Raw genomic sequence first — 15,644 nt, forward strand, 5'->3', positions numbered from 1 at the left:
TTGCAGTGATTCTCAAATGTTTTTGCCCGGAGGTGGAATTGCACCACCCTTGCTAGGGGCCAGGCTAGGTAATCTGCTCAGGTTCGCTCTTGGAGCTTTTTTTTCCCTGAATGTTTTCCATAGAGGTCTGGAGGATGGGAATGAAGATGGCAGCCTCCCAATCTCTGGCCTGGAGGAGGCGAGAGCTTGGGGCCCTACTCCTCAGTGCGCCCTCAGAGAAAAGTAGTCAATCCCTCTCATCTCCCTGGTCTCCACCCATGCTCCGAGCTCATCCAGCCCATGACCGAGCACTTGTGTCTGACACATGGTCCTATTTGGAGTCTCCAAACCCAGCAGATTCCTGCCTCCAGAGAAGGAAGGTGAGTCTCCCCAGATCTGCCACTTGTGGGGTCCCTGCTCAAGGAACAGCGGTGGGACTGTGCCGAGGATCACAGTTTAATGTAACCCCAAGCTGAGAGCTCACTCCTTGGCTCTGTCTCTGTAGTCAGCTTCTCCGCTCCAATACCTGGGAGCTCTGCTACACTCAGACACCCCTGATCCTTCTGTGACCCCGCGGGACCTGAGACCACACTGTTCCTGTGAGGGCTCCACCCCCACTTAGCCTCTGGAATGATGTCCCTCAGTGGAGCAGACTTCTAAAAGTTCCAATTTTGTGCTCTGTTGCTCCCCCGCTTCCCAGGAGCAGGCCCCTCCCCTTGCGGTCTATGTTCCCACTGCTTCGGATTCACTTCTCTGCACTTCCTACCTTTTAGAAAGCGATCAATTTTCTGTTCCTAGAATTGCTGCTCTTCTTCTCTATTTCCTGCTGAGTTTGAACGTGTTTGGAATGGTTTAATACCTATCTAGCTGAACTCCTGCGATCTGATGTCATTTCAGTCTACTACTCCTCCACCATCTTCCCTCTCCCACATCAGTGTTTTTAAAAATTATCTCAGATGATTCTAATGTGCACAAAAAGTTAAGAAACATTAAGCTTTTCTCTTAGATTCCATCATTGGCTTTTTGCTCTATATTCTGAGATTTTCTTTAATGGAATATCTAGATCACCATTTGATTATCAGCTATGTCCATTATTTCATTTACTCTGTTCAAAGGATCTTTTAAAGCAAAGTTTTTGATTTTTGTATACTCTTAATATCTGGTTGCACATTTTTATTACATGTCTTTATTTTGTGGATACAATTACTTCTCAAATATTCAGGGATTCTACTTAGAATAAAATGGGACATCTATGAATAAGTATTTGGCTAAAAAAATTTTTTTTTTTCATTTTGTGCAGGGGAATTGCTGGGAGATCCAGGGATTCCCCTAGGATCTCCCATAGGCACTGGGCAGAGGTAAAGGCTGGGAGGTTAAGAAACTGAAATGAGAGAAGACAGCATATTATGAGTTACAAGTTAAGTAGAAGGGGGATGCATAAAGATGCAAAAGTGACAGGTGAGCCATGTGATACTTGCACTAGGCTTACCAAAGGAAAAGGTGAAATGCTTTAGGTAAAAGGGAAAGAGAAAGCAAAGGCTTAAGAAGAAAGGATCAGAAACACTTAAATACATAGGGGAAAGAGTCAAGCATGGATTTGTTCATCAAACAGTTACAGACTGCTTAAGTTACCACTAAGTTTACCATAGGACTAAATAAAAGTATGCTAAAGTTTTTCCTCAATAAAATGGTTGTGGGAGTATTTAAATAAAATCTGGCAAATTCATACCACAAAAATACAGTCTTTGAAAAGGATGAGAAATCTAGACAGTAAAGAATCATTAAGAGTCTAAATACCAAAAACATCCAAACAGCTGAATTAAGATTTTATAAATGCTCATTCACTGATAAAGAATACTATTGTAATAAGTGAAGTGTATTGTCATGGTACATAGTGCCCAGTGATAACTTGGTCCACTGGGCTATTAAAAAAGTAAACAAATAAAATTCAGTTGATGATATCACAGGGGGATAATACATGTGACAATGTGCCATATTGTAATTACACACAGCAACCAACCATGTTCCCCAGCTGTTTGTAGATTTTGGTGTGTGCAATCATTTTACAGCACTAGATTACAAATTATGTGAATATTACATGCCTTTTTTATTATTTTTTTCCTTAGAGTTAAGAAAGCTAAACCCTGGAAATATTAATATAGAACAGGTAAGGTCTTAGCCATTCCAGATAAAATAACTTTCTAATAATGACATGAAAAGATGGGAAGATGTCCAAGATGTACTATTAAGTAAATGGTGAGCTGCAAACAATCTACAATATGATCTTATTTTCCGAAGGAAAATAGCGTATATGTTACACAAAAAGTTTGGAAAGATACCTACTATCAAAATAGCCAGTAAAATTAACTCTGGAGAATGAGATCTGGGAGAAGGGGGAGAGAGGAAGAAATTTTCACTTCTTAAATTTTATTTTAGGGCATTTAAATCATTTAACAATAAGCATGTATTACTTTCATGATTTTTTTCAAACATAGGACAAAAAGATTAAACAATTCCCGGTTCCACTCATCAGGACTTTTATCATTTTTTAAAAACAAATTGCTAAGGTTAATGTAAAACCACTGAAATATTTTTTTAATTAAAAAAAAGATTTTATTTATTTGAGAGAGAGAGAGTGGGAAAGAATGCACGAGTGGGGTGAGAGGGAGAAGAAGACTCCCCACTGAGCAGGTGGCCTGACATCGGTCTCCATCCCAGGGACTCCAGGATCATGAACTAAGCCAAAGGCAGATAGATGCTCAACCAACTGGTCTACGCAGGCATCCCTCATCAGGAATTTTTACTTTTACTGTTAAATTTAGTTCAAACATTTTGGAGCATCTTCAATGTAGAGGAAGAGAACTCTGGTTGAGCAAAGAGTATTTGTGAGATATCCAGAGGGCAGTCAGAGAGATAAGGACTGAACTCAGGAGAGAAGTCTGGATGTTCGTTGGGGAGTTATCAGACTCTACATGGAAATTAAGATAAAAGTATACAGCAATTTCTACTAAGTAAATAAAACCATGTTCTCAAACTTTTAATGTCTAAGCCTCATTTCTGATTACTAGGACTCTTAGCAATACAGCTGAACAGTTTAAAAACTGCAAACCATCCCCGAAGCAGCCAGCAATATTACCAATGACAAATCAAAAAGCTCTCTCAGCACTTCAAAAGCACAGTTCCTCTCATTCCTTTAATACCATACCATTGTTCAAATAAAATTATTTACTGCTCTTTTACCACTTCAGAGAAACATGTGAATCCTTCTCTGGTACCTTCTTGACTTTACGCACTGCCTTGTAGCTATCACTAGCTGTAGCCTACTCCATACCAAATCATGGTACCTCTTAGCTCAAAGATACATCTGACAGATATCACTGGTTAGAGTTATGGAAGAGACTGCCAGTAATTCTCAAGTCTCTTTTTCTCCACTTCTTCCTTGTTAATAAGACGTCTATTTTTTAACAGGACACAAAGCTTCCTAGAACAAACCTGTGTCCTACCCTGCAGGTAAGTTTGGCCATGTAACTAAATCCAGGACACTGGGAGATAAGGTAAATGTATCCATAGAGGAACAGGTAGCCAAAGCATTACACACACACATCTGAGTTCAAAGTTGAAAGATAAGGAGCCGTTCAACAAACAGCTACTGAGTACCTACTGTGTGCCACTGTTCTAGGCAATGGAGGCACAGCAGTAAATAACAGAAAACAATTTCTATCTTCTCAGAACTTACATTCTGCTAAGGGTAAAGACAGGAGTAAGCCTCTATTACTTCATCTTCTGAACATGTTTGCTCATGTTTTTTTTTTTTTTATTATAGCTGTGTTTCCTTTATACACATTTTTTTTTAGATTTTATTTATTCATTTATTTGAGAGAGAGAGCGAGAGCACAAGCAAGCAGAGAGAGAGAGGAGGAAGCAGGCTCTCCGCTGAGCAGAGAGCCCGATGTGGGGCTCGATCCCAGGACCCTGAGATCATGACCCGAGCCGAAGACAGAGGCTTTAACCCACTGAGCCACCCAGGCACCCCTGCTCATGTTTTTGATAGAAAAATCAAATTCTAGCTGTATCACATTGGAGATTATCACCATGGGTTGACTCACAGGGTCAAACAGTTTGCTTCCAAGTTGGCTGATGATTTCTAAGAACAAGCCAACAAGGTAACATGACAAAGATCTATGAACATTACAGACAGGTCCATAAATAGACAATGTGTCCTATTCATTTTTATACCTCCACCATGTAAGTGAATGGAGTAGAAGAGGCACTCAACAAACATTGAAGTGAATTGTGATTTTCAATAGCAGTCAATATAAAAAGGGTAAAATATCAGACACTAGGGTAAGGAATTAGTGTTGAAATATCATTACCAATTGACTACATTCCTTCTCCAAATCTACTCTGAAAAATCTAGAGAATTACATTGTACCTGAGTGTTCAACTATTAAAAAAAAAGTCAAAATAACATTCTGTTCTAATAAAATGCTGGCAAAATTAGCATATCTCCAAAATTCACTGTAAATATATGGCTATACATACATACATACATACATACACACACACAGCAGGTTCATCTTGTGAATTATATCAGTTTTCCTTAAACATGGGCAGTCAAGAGTCTTCTGCTCTTTAGAGAGCTAAAATGCAGAGGGAAGAAAGGTAGGATAAAAGTTCTGTGTCATACTGTATCCTCTTCTAGTACCGTCTTATTAAAGCACTGTAATATACATTAAGCAGATTTAAGACATGGCTTTAATATAGTCTTTCCAAAGGTCATTATGTCCAAGAGAAAAACTATATGAGAATAGCATTTTTGGTCTGTGAACAAAACCTTATATAGAAGGAATAAAAACCTTGGCCAACTTAAATCCCCACCATAAAGGTGCCAAAGGAGAACAGCAAAGGAGGATAGAGAAGGGAAAGAGCGCTTGCTCTCAGGTCTGATGTCTAGAATCCTCTGCGGCCACTGGGTTCTGAGAACGAGCAGATCTTCCATTACAGGACAGATGCAGTGTCTGGGGAGAAGTCTGACAAGAACAGAATCTGTAATACTGTAACAGATCTAAGGAAGAATAAGGGAAATTTATTTTATTACTTATTTTTGTAAAGATTTTATTTGTCAGAGAAAGAGAGAGACAGCACAAGCAGAGGGAGCAGCAACCGGAGGAAGAACCAGGCTCCCCACTGAACAAGGAGCCTGATGCAGGACTCCATCCCAGGACCCTGGAATCATGACCTGAGCTGAAGGCAGATGTTTAACTGACTGAACCACCCAGATGTCCCAGAAAATTTATTTTCTCCCAAGCTGGTACCTTCCCCCACATGCATGTCAAGTTACTGACCAGTGAAGTCTGTTACTGTGACTTATTCCATCTCTTAAGGATCAGGTTCTTAGGGCCTTCCAAGGTGACAAATTAATCCCACAATTAATCTTGTCAACTAGACAAAGATTCATCTATCTCCCTAAGTAAACACCCTCTTCCAAAAAGTGACTCAGATATTCCACAATTCCAGAACAAATTTCTAAGGGCATATATGACAGAACACCGAACCATGCCTCAATTTAAGCTCCGATCTACTGGCAACTAGCTATGGAATCTTTGGCTGTTGCTCAGTTTCTCCAACTGTAAATTTCAGGAGATCAGACTAGAACGATAGCTAAGATTTATTCCAACTATAATATTTTATGTTTAGAATTACTTTTTAATGAATAATACACATTTTACTTTATGGAAAAATGAGATTTGAAATGCGGAAGGGAAAACAAGTCCCAAGGAATGGAAAAAGTTATTTTGGTATTACAGAGTTCACTTTCCATTGCAATGCTCTGGCAAAACACTATTAATTCTGAGCTCTACAACCTTGGATACTATATTTGTATTTTATAGCTGCAGTAACAAATTACAAATTTAACCACTTATATAAAACATATGTATTATCTTACAGTTTCTGGGGTCAGAAATAGAGCCCTCTGGACAAAAAAATCAAGGTGTTAGCAGGGCTGTATTCCTTCTAGAGACTCTAGAAGAAAATCTATTTCCTTGCCTTTTTTTTTCAGATTCTAGAGGCCACCCACATTCCTTGGCTCACGGCTCCTTCCTATTTTCAAAACAGCAATACTGTATGTCTCTGATCTTTCTTCTGCAGTCACATCTCCTTCTGACCATAGCCAGGAAAGTTTCTCTGCTTTCTTAAATTTCTTAGGAACCCCTATGATTATGTTGGGCCCATCTGTATAATCCAGGATAATCTCCCATCTCAAAATGTTTAATCATATCTGCAAAGTCCTTTCAACTATGTAAGGTAACATATTAACAAATTCCAGAGATTAGGATGTGGACTTATCTGAGGGGCCATTATTTACATAAATACCTAGTCATCCAAACAAAATCCTAAGAATTTCTCCCAAGCCTAGAATTCTGTTAACTTCCTCCATTTTATCTTTAGGGTTCTTGTAACATTCTTTCCCATCTCTCTCTTTATCATCCAGTTGAGCAATGTTCTAATCTGACAGCAAAATTAAATCTAATATTTTATATGTATCATTCTGAAAATTCCTTCAGAATTTCAGAAAGCCCAAGTTGGTACATTTATTACAGTTTTTCAGTTTTGTGATAAGTTAAAACATTAAGTGAACTTGATAACATACAGTGCATGTTTTCCCACCTCAAACTTAACCACCAAAAAATTACAGTTGAGGGGCGCCTGGGTGGCTCAGTGGGTTAAAGCCGCTGCCTTCGGCTCAGGTCATGATCCCAGGGTCCTGGGATGGAGCCCCACATCAGGTTCCCTGCTCAGCGGGGAGCCCGCTTCCCTCTCTCTCTCTCTCTCTGCCTGTCTCTCTGCCTACTTGTGATCTCCGTCAAATAAATAAATAAAATCTTTAAAAAAAAAAAAAATTACAGTTGAGTCCCTTATGTGATCCTGAAATTTGAGCAGCAAAATATAAACACTGAAAAACACTCAAGTACATTTTTTTTTAAAGAGTATTTATTTATTTATTTGACAGAGAGAGAGAGAGAGAGATCACAAGTAGGCAGAGAGGCAGGCAGAGAGAGAAGAGGAAGCAGGCTCCCCGCTGAGCAGAGAGCCCGATGTGGAGCTCGATCCCAGGACTCTGAGATCATGACCTGAGCCGAAGGCAGAGGCTTAACACACTGAGCCACCCAGGTGCCCCCTCAAGTACATTTTTAAAACAAATGTGACATAGACTCTATAATAAATTGTACATATTTAAAGTAAACAACTTGGGGCATTTGGGTGGCTCAGTGGGTTAAAGCCTCTGCCTTCGGCTCAGGTCATGATCCCAGGGGCCTGGGATTGAGTCCCGCATCGGGCTCTCTGCTCAGCAGGGAGCCTGCTTCCCCTCCTTCTCTCTCTGCCTGCCTCTCTGCCTACTTGTGATCTCTGTCAAATAAATAAATAAATAAATAATCTTTTTAAAAAATAATAAAAAATAATAAAGTATACAACTTGGTAAGTTTTAATATATGTATATAGAGCTATAAAGCCATGACTACAATCAACATAATGAACATATCTTTCACCCCCCAAATTTTTCTTATGTACTTTTATTTTTTTAAGAAAAATACTGTACTTTTATTTTTAAGAGTTTATTTATTTGGGGCAGCTGGGTAGCTCAGCTGTTAAGCTTCTGCCTTCTGCTCAGGTCTTGGTCCCGGGGTCCTGGGATTGAGCCCTTCTGCTCAGGTCTTGGTCCCGGGGTCCTGGGATTGAGCCCTGCGTGGGGCTCCCTGCTCAGCAGGGAGTTTGCTTCTCCCTCTCCCATTCCCCCGCTTATGTTCCTTTTCTCACTGTGTCTCTCTCTGTCAAACTGAAAAATAAAATCTTAAAAAAAAAAAAAAGATTTTATTTATTGATTTGAGAGAGATAGTAAGAACATAAGTGGGTAGATATTATATAGGGAGAGGGAGAAGCAGGCTCCCTCCCCACTGAACAGAGAGCCAAATGTGTGGCTCAATCCTAGGACCCTGGGACCACAACCTGAGCTGAAGGCAGATGCTTAACCAACTGAGCCACCCAGTCACCCCTCCTGTGTACTTTTATAGTTCATTCCTGGGATGCCTGGGTGGGTCAGTGGGTGGCTCAGAACCCACATCGGGCTCTCTGCTCGGTGGGGAACCTGCTTCCCCCTCTCTCTGCCTGCCTCTCTACCTACTTGTGATCCCTCTCTGTCAAATAAATAAATAAAATTTTAAAAAATAAAATAAATGATTTTTTTTTAAGATTTTTATTTATTCACTCGACAGAGACCACAAGTGGCAGAGAGGCAGAGAGAGAGGGAGAAGCAGGCTCTCCGCTGAGCAGAGAGCCCAATGCAGGGCTCGATCCCAGGACCCTTGAGACCATGACCTGAGCCAAAGGCAGAGGCTTTAACCCACTGAGCCACCCAGGCGCCCCAAAATAAATGATTTTATAGTTCATTCTTCTCCAGCTGATGTCTCCAGACAACCTCTCATCTGCTTTCTGAATAGTTTGTATTTTATAGAATTTCGTATAAGTGGAAACATGTCTCTTTTTAATTCTTTGTTTTTTAAAGATTTTATTTATTCATTTGAAAGAGAGAGCAAGCAAGCAGGGGAGGGGCAGAGGAAGAGGGAGAAACAGACACCCCACTGAATGCAGAGCCCAACAAGAGACTTGATACCAGGACCTTGAGATCATGATCTGAGCTGAATCAGACGTCTAACAAACTAAGCCAGCCAGGTACCCCAATTTTGAATTAACTTTTAAATATGATGAAAAGTATGGATTAAGGTATGATTCAGGTTGTTTTGTTTTGTATAGGAATATCATTGTTCCATTTATTGAAAAGACTATTTTTTTTTAAAGATTTTATTTATTTATTTGACAGAGAGAGATCACAAGCAGATGGAGAGGCAGGCAGAGAAAGAGAGAGAGGGAAGCAGGCTCCCTGCTGAGCAGAGAGCCCGATGCGGGCCTCGATCCCAGGACCCTGAGATCATGACCCGAGCCGAAGGCAGCGGCTTAACCCACTGAGCCACCCAGGCGCCCTGAAAAGACTATTCTTTTTCCATTTAATTTCCTTGGCACCACACTCAAAAATTAACTGACCATGTTTTTTTCTGGACTCTCTGTTCCATGAATCTATTTGTTTATATTTACATCAATATCATTGTTTTGATTATTATAGCTATAATAATTTTTAGAAGTCAGATAGCGTTAGATCCTCTCTGTTCTTCATCAAGATTGTCTTGGTTATTCCAGACCTTCATTTCCATATGAATTTTAAAACCAGCTTATCACTTTCTACAAATTGCCTGTTGGGATTCTGATTGGTATTGTACTGAATCTACATCTTTAGAGAGAAGTGACAATACTGAGTCTTCCAATCCTTGAACATAATAGCTCTTCATTTACCTAGGTTTTATTTTTTTCTCAGTAATATTTTATAAAAGCTTCCAGTGTAAAGATTTTACACATCCTTTACATAATTTATCCCTAGGTATTGAATGTTTAAAATTTAACTATAATAATATTCTTTTTAATTTTTTTTCTCTTTTTTGTTAATGTGGTACATAGTATGCCGCTCCCCACCTTATCTGCAGGAGAAATAACTAAGACCCCCAGTGGATGCCTGAAACTACAAATAGTAGCAAACTGTATATTTACTATGTTTTTTTTCTATACATACATACCTGTGATAAAGATTAATTTATAAATTAGGCACAGTAAGATATTAACAACATAATAATAAACTAGAACAATTACAACATACTATAATAAAAGTTACAGGAATGTGGTCTCTCTCTCTTTCAAAATATCTTAATTGAACTGTACTCAACCTTCTTGGGAAGATGTGAGACCATAAAATGCCTACACAATGAGAGGGAAGGAGGTGAATGATGTAGGCATTGTGACGTAGTGTTAAGTGACTACTGAGCTTCTAAGGATATATCAGGAGAATCATATGCTTCCAGATTGAGGTTGACCACAGGTAACTGAAATCATGGAAAGCAAAACCACAAATAATGAGAGATTACTATTTGCATTCCTCAGACAAATCCCATTTGGTCATTGTACTTTATCCATCTTATATGTTGTTGGGGTCAATTTGCTAAAATTTCGTTAAGAATTTTATGACTGGGGCACCTGGGTGGCTCAGTGGGTTAAGCCTCTGCCTTCGGCTCGGGTCTTGATCTCAGGGTCCTGGGATCGAGTCCCACATCGGGCTCACTGCTCGGCAGGGAACCTGCTTCCTCCTCTCTCTCTCTCTGCCTGCCTCTCTACCTACTTGTGATCTCTGTCTGTCAAATAAATAAATAAAATCTTTAAAAAAAAAAAGAATTTTATGACTGTTCTCATAAGGAATATTGGTCTATAATTTTTTTTCTTGCAATGTACTTGGATGGATGGAATATTTATTACTTATTTTATTTTTTTAAGTAATCTCTACAAGTCTCTACAATCTGTAAGTTCAAGCACCTTACAACCCTGAGATCAAGAGACCCATGCTCTACCAACTGAGCTAGGCAGGCACCAGTGTCTGGTTTAATATCAAGATAATACCAGTATCATAGAGTGAGTTAAGAAGTATTCCCTCCTCATCAATGTTATGGAGGAATTTATGTAAAACTGGTATTATGACTTCTTAAAATGTTCAGTAGAATTTATCAGGGAAGTCACCTGGGTCCACAATTTTATTTGGGGGAATATAATGTCTTTAATAGGTAAAGGACTACCAGTAAGGGCTGGTATTTTGTGTCTTTTAAGGAATCTGCCCATTTCATCCATCTAACATACTGGCATGAAGTAATTAATATCACTGTCTTATTTATCCTTTAAATACCTACAGGATCTGCAGCTTTTACCAACTCTTTGTTCCTGATTTTGATGACTTGTGTCGTCTCTTTTTACTGATCCATTAGGCTGGAGGTTTATCAATTTTACTGGTCTTCTCAAAAAGCCAGCTTTTCATTTCAATGACTTTCTACTTTTCCTTGGTTTCAGCTTTTATCTTTAACTCTTTTCTTCTGCTTACTTTGGGTTTTATTTTCTCTTCTTTTTCTAGTTTAAGGTGGAGGCTCAACACACTGATTTACAACCTTACTTCTTCTTTAACATATATATATATACATATATATATATGTTATATACATAAAACATATAATGTTATACATACATTAATACATTAATGTTATATATACATTAATATATATGGCATATAATGTTAAGGCATATAATGTTAAGAATTTCCCTCTGAGCACTTGCATTAGCTACTTCCCACAAATTCTGAACAGTTTTCATTTCCACTCAGTACAAAATACTTTCTAAATCCACCTTTGACTTTTTTTCTTTTGACCTATAAATTTCTTTTTTAAAAAAGATTTTATTTATTTATTTATTTATTTGACAGAGAGAGAGAGAGAGAGATCACAAGTAGGGAGAGGGGCAGGCGGGGGTGGGGGGAGCAGGCTCCCCATGGAGCAGAGAGCCCGATGCAGGGCTTGATTCCAGGAGCCTGAGATCATGACCTAAGCTGAAGGCAAAGGCTTAACCCCCACTGAGCCACCCAGGCACCCTGACTCATAAATTTCTTAAAGATGTATTAGTTTATAAATATTTAGGGGTTTTCCGTTATCAATTTTAAATTTAATTCCATTTTGGTCAGATGACTTGCTTTTTATGATGTAAGTAATTTTTAAATTATTGACATTATTTTAGGGACCAAAATGTGTCATATTATACTAGTAAAATGTTCTCTGTGCAATTGAATAAAATGTGTATTCTGCTGTATTGGACAGACATCAAATAAATGTCAATTAGGTTAGCTGGATAATAGTGTTTAAATCACCTCAATCATTACTGATATTTTGTCTTCTTGTTCTATCAATTGAAAGGTAAGATAGTGAAATTCCCAACTGTAATGTGGATCTGTTTCTCCTTTCAGTTCTGTCAGTTTTGATTCATGTATTTTGAAGTGTATTAGCTGTATAAATATTTAGGACTATTAACTCCACATTTTTTTTAAAGATTTTTTAAATTTATTTATTTGACAGACAGAGATCACAAGTAGGCAGAGAGGCAGGCAGAGCGGGCGGAGGGGGGGCGGGGAAAGCAGGCTTCCGCCGAGCAGAGAGCCCGATGCGGGGCTCGATCCCAGGACCCTAAGACCATAACCTGAGCTGAAGGTAGAGGCTTTAACTCACTGAGCCACTCAGGTGCCCCATTAATTCCACTTTTTGAACTGGCTAGTTTACCAATGAAATGGTCTTCTTTATTCCTGTTAATATTCTTTGCTCTAAAATCTAATTTGTCTGAAATTGATATGGTTATTCCAACTTTCCTGACTGGCATTAGCATGGAATATCATTTGCAAACCTTTTACGTTTAGCCTATTTGTATCTTAATATGAACAGTAGGCTTCTGTAGGCAGCATACCCAATCTACTATGTACCCAATCTACTAAATTCTGCCTTTTAACTGGGTTGTTTAGGTCATTTATAGTTAGTGTGATTATTAATATAGATCAGTATAAATGTAACATTTTGCTATTTGTTTTCTATTTGTCACATCTGTTTTTGTTCCCCTTTTCCTCTTTTTCTTGGATCTCTGAACTTACAGTTTTTAACAAATCTGGAAAAATTTGGCCATTGTTTCTTTAATATTATTTTCTGTACCCCCTCTCAAGACTACAATTACATTTATATTAGACCACCTGAAGTTGTCTCATAGCTAACTGATACTCTATTGATTTTTTTCCCCAGTCTTTATTTCCTTTTATTTTGGATGATTTGTATTGATTTGGCTTCAAGTTTACTAATCTTTTCTCCTGCACTAATTTGCTGTAAATCCCATGAAGTGTATTTTTCATCTCACACATTGTAGTTTTCATATGTAGATGTTCAATTTTGGTCTTTAAAATATATTACATATCTATATTTTACATTCTCAATCTTTCCTATAATACTCTGAACATATGGAATATACTCATAATAAATGTTTTAATGTTTTTGTCCACTAATTGTATCATCTATGCCTCTGTTTTGACATACTGATTTTCCTCCTCAGGGCCTGTATTTTCCTGCTTCATTCCAAGTCTGATATTTTTTATTGGAAGCCAAATGTGAATTTTACCTTGGTGAGTACTAAATATTTTTGTATAATTATAAATATTAAGCTTTGTTCTGGGATGCAGTTAAACTACTTGGAAATAGCTTAATCTTTCTGAGGTCTGTTTTTATGCTTTGTTAGAAGGGACCAGAACAGTCTTTAGTCTAAGGCATTTGCCCCACTGCTAATCTGAGTATTCTATCCAATATCCTAGACTTATATTTTCCTCTCTGGCTGTTGGGAATACAAACTGAGAATCAGAAATTGTTCCCTGTAATCCTTTTGGGTGGTTTTTTTCTTGGCTTTGGGTAGCTTCCAGAAAATACATGCCCTGATTAGCACTCACCTGAAGACTTTAGAGGGACTTTGCAGACTATGGAGTTCTCTCTTTGTGCAGTTCTTTCCTTTCCTAACTGTAGCAACCCTGGCCTCCTTGAACTCCAGCTCTCTCTCCTCAACTCAAGGCAACAGCTGAGCTCCCCACTCCTTACACCGCATCCTGGAAACTCTCTCTCTATGAAGTAAGCTAGGATAATTGTAGGGCTCATCTGTTTCTGGTTTCTCAGTGATCACTGTCTTGTGCTGCCTATTGTTCAGTATTTGAAACTTTATATATTTTTTCTGGGGTTTTTGTTTATTATATGATTACAGCCAAGAGAGTAAATCAATCTCTCTTAATCTATCTTGGCCAGAAGCACAAGTCCTTAAGTACATTTTCAAGCCAGAGAAAGGAGACCCAGTAAAAAACACAAGTATTATGGATGGAGTTTCAAGTGGGAGAAAAGATATTTGATAAAATAAGCACTGTTTAGAACAAATTTTGAGTCTGAAATTTGAAGGGTATAGGCTTTCCATAACGTTAAAAAAGTCAAAGCCTACAACTGATAATGGCCCTACCTCCAAAAATGGCAGCTACTTTAAAAAAAAAATGGCAGTCATAACTATAGTTTTGTGTTTATTTCTGGAAATCTGGATAATTGCAATCTCTCTTTTTTTTCTTTTAATCTATGTAAGAAATGACTGTTTTAAACCTTAGAAGAATGAAAAAAGTGTGACTTTACATTTCTAAAGGCCATATACCACAATTTTTAAACATCTGAAGAGCTATTTTTCCTCTTCTTTTAATTCACCTGAAAATTACATAGTAAAAATCACCTTAATACTTCAAATACTTCATAATGCCACAAAAGTTGGCTTGTAATTGGCATTACTCTTTAGTGTGTCTATAAAACTTGCTTTTGTTTTACAACAAACTTCAAATGGACACTGATTATATGCAAAACCTACAAAGTATCAGTATACTGAGATTTTAATATTGCTTAAACTGGAAAGAAAATCCCCAAACTATTTAGAACACACACACGCACACACACACACACTGTACCAGCCCTTAAAAACAACATATGAACAGCAGTCGGTCACCAAGCCACATGGCTTGATTCTCTGTGTATCTATTTAAACTTCTAACTAGCTCTGGCACCACTTGCAGGTATCTGCTCTTAAAAAAGCATACAGTATCATAAGAAAACAACCAATACAGATGCAAAGAAACTGACAGAACACAAGAAAGGCAGAGAAGGCTCTTAAAGAGTGCTGCTTGGATGGCTTCCTTCCCCCCGGCCCCCTTATTTTCCACCAAAGTAGTTTCTGTGGCTCAGATTGCATTATCTGGCTCCTTGCCCTCATGCTACTCACCTGCCATTCATTCCAGTTATCAACGGCAATTATACAAACTAGCGAGAGTCCCAAAATTTCATCTAATTGTTCTGAGTAAAGTCTTAAGCTGGGGTGTAAGGGAGGGTAAAAAGGCAGAAAATAAAGGAAGGAAATAAATGAAGGAAGCACTGGAGAGATAAAAGAGAATCAAAAAACTGAACACTAAATCTGAGACTAGCTCATTTCTACTCATAACCTTATATCCTCACCTTCACACACTTCCTGGAAAGTTAGGTAGCTTGAGTTTTTATCCGCAGAACTAAAAGTTGCCTCTTGAGTTAAACTTATTCTCTTAGACAAGACTTTGTTAAAATTATAAAATTTGACATAGTTATATATTATACAAAGTTTGGGGAATGAAGAAAGGGAGAAAGAATTTACCACAATCCCAATTATTACAACATAAAGGTACTTTTTTTTTTAATGGACATTGTTTTTTAAAACTATTGTAGGTTCACAACAAAACTGAGTAAAATAGCCAAACAACCTCAAAAACTACAAAGTTGAGAGGACTCACACTTCATGGTTTACTTACTACAAAGCTACAATAATCAAGCTACAATAATCAAGACCATGTGGTACTAGGATAAGGAGAGGCACAGATCAATGGGAGAAAACTGAAAGCTGAGTAATAAACTTTTATATTTATGTTTAACTGATATTCAAAATGGTTGCTATGACAATGCAATGGGAGAAATAATAGTCTTTTCAACAAATGGTGCTGGGACAAATGGATTTCTGCAAGTAAAAATTAGAGTTTGATACCCTACCTCACACCATATATGAAAAGGAACTCGAGATGGATCAATGACTACAATGTAAGAGCTAAGATGACCTCCTAGAAGAAAGCA

The 15,644-nt window shown here is 38.0% G+C and overlaps 1 protein-coding gene across 5 annotated transcripts in view; it reads right to left on the reverse strand.

Annotated features, from left to right (window-relative positions):
- Window positions 1-15,644, reverse strand: part of LOC125102683 (uncharacterized) — a 66,845-nt gene that overhangs the window by 12,957 nt on the left and 38,244 nt on the right. Inside the window, exon 4 of one of the 5 annotated variants that reach the window (XM_047734084.1) lies at window positions 9,809-9,965. The exons of the other annotated variants lie outside the window; for them this stretch is intronic. The gene's annotated coding sequence lies outside the window, so the exon portion shown is untranslated. Of the gene's footprint in view, window positions 1-9,808; window positions 9,966-15,644 lie in introns of those variants that run through there. 5 annotated transcript variants of the gene reach the window in all.

The sequence above is a fragment of the Lutra lutra genome, chromosome 6, assembly GCF_902655055.1.
Source record: "Lutra lutra chromosome 6, mLutLut1.2, whole genome shotgun sequence".
In the NCBI taxonomy this organism is placed as follows: Eukaryota; Metazoa; Chordata; class Mammalia; order Carnivora; family Mustelidae; genus Lutra; species Lutra lutra.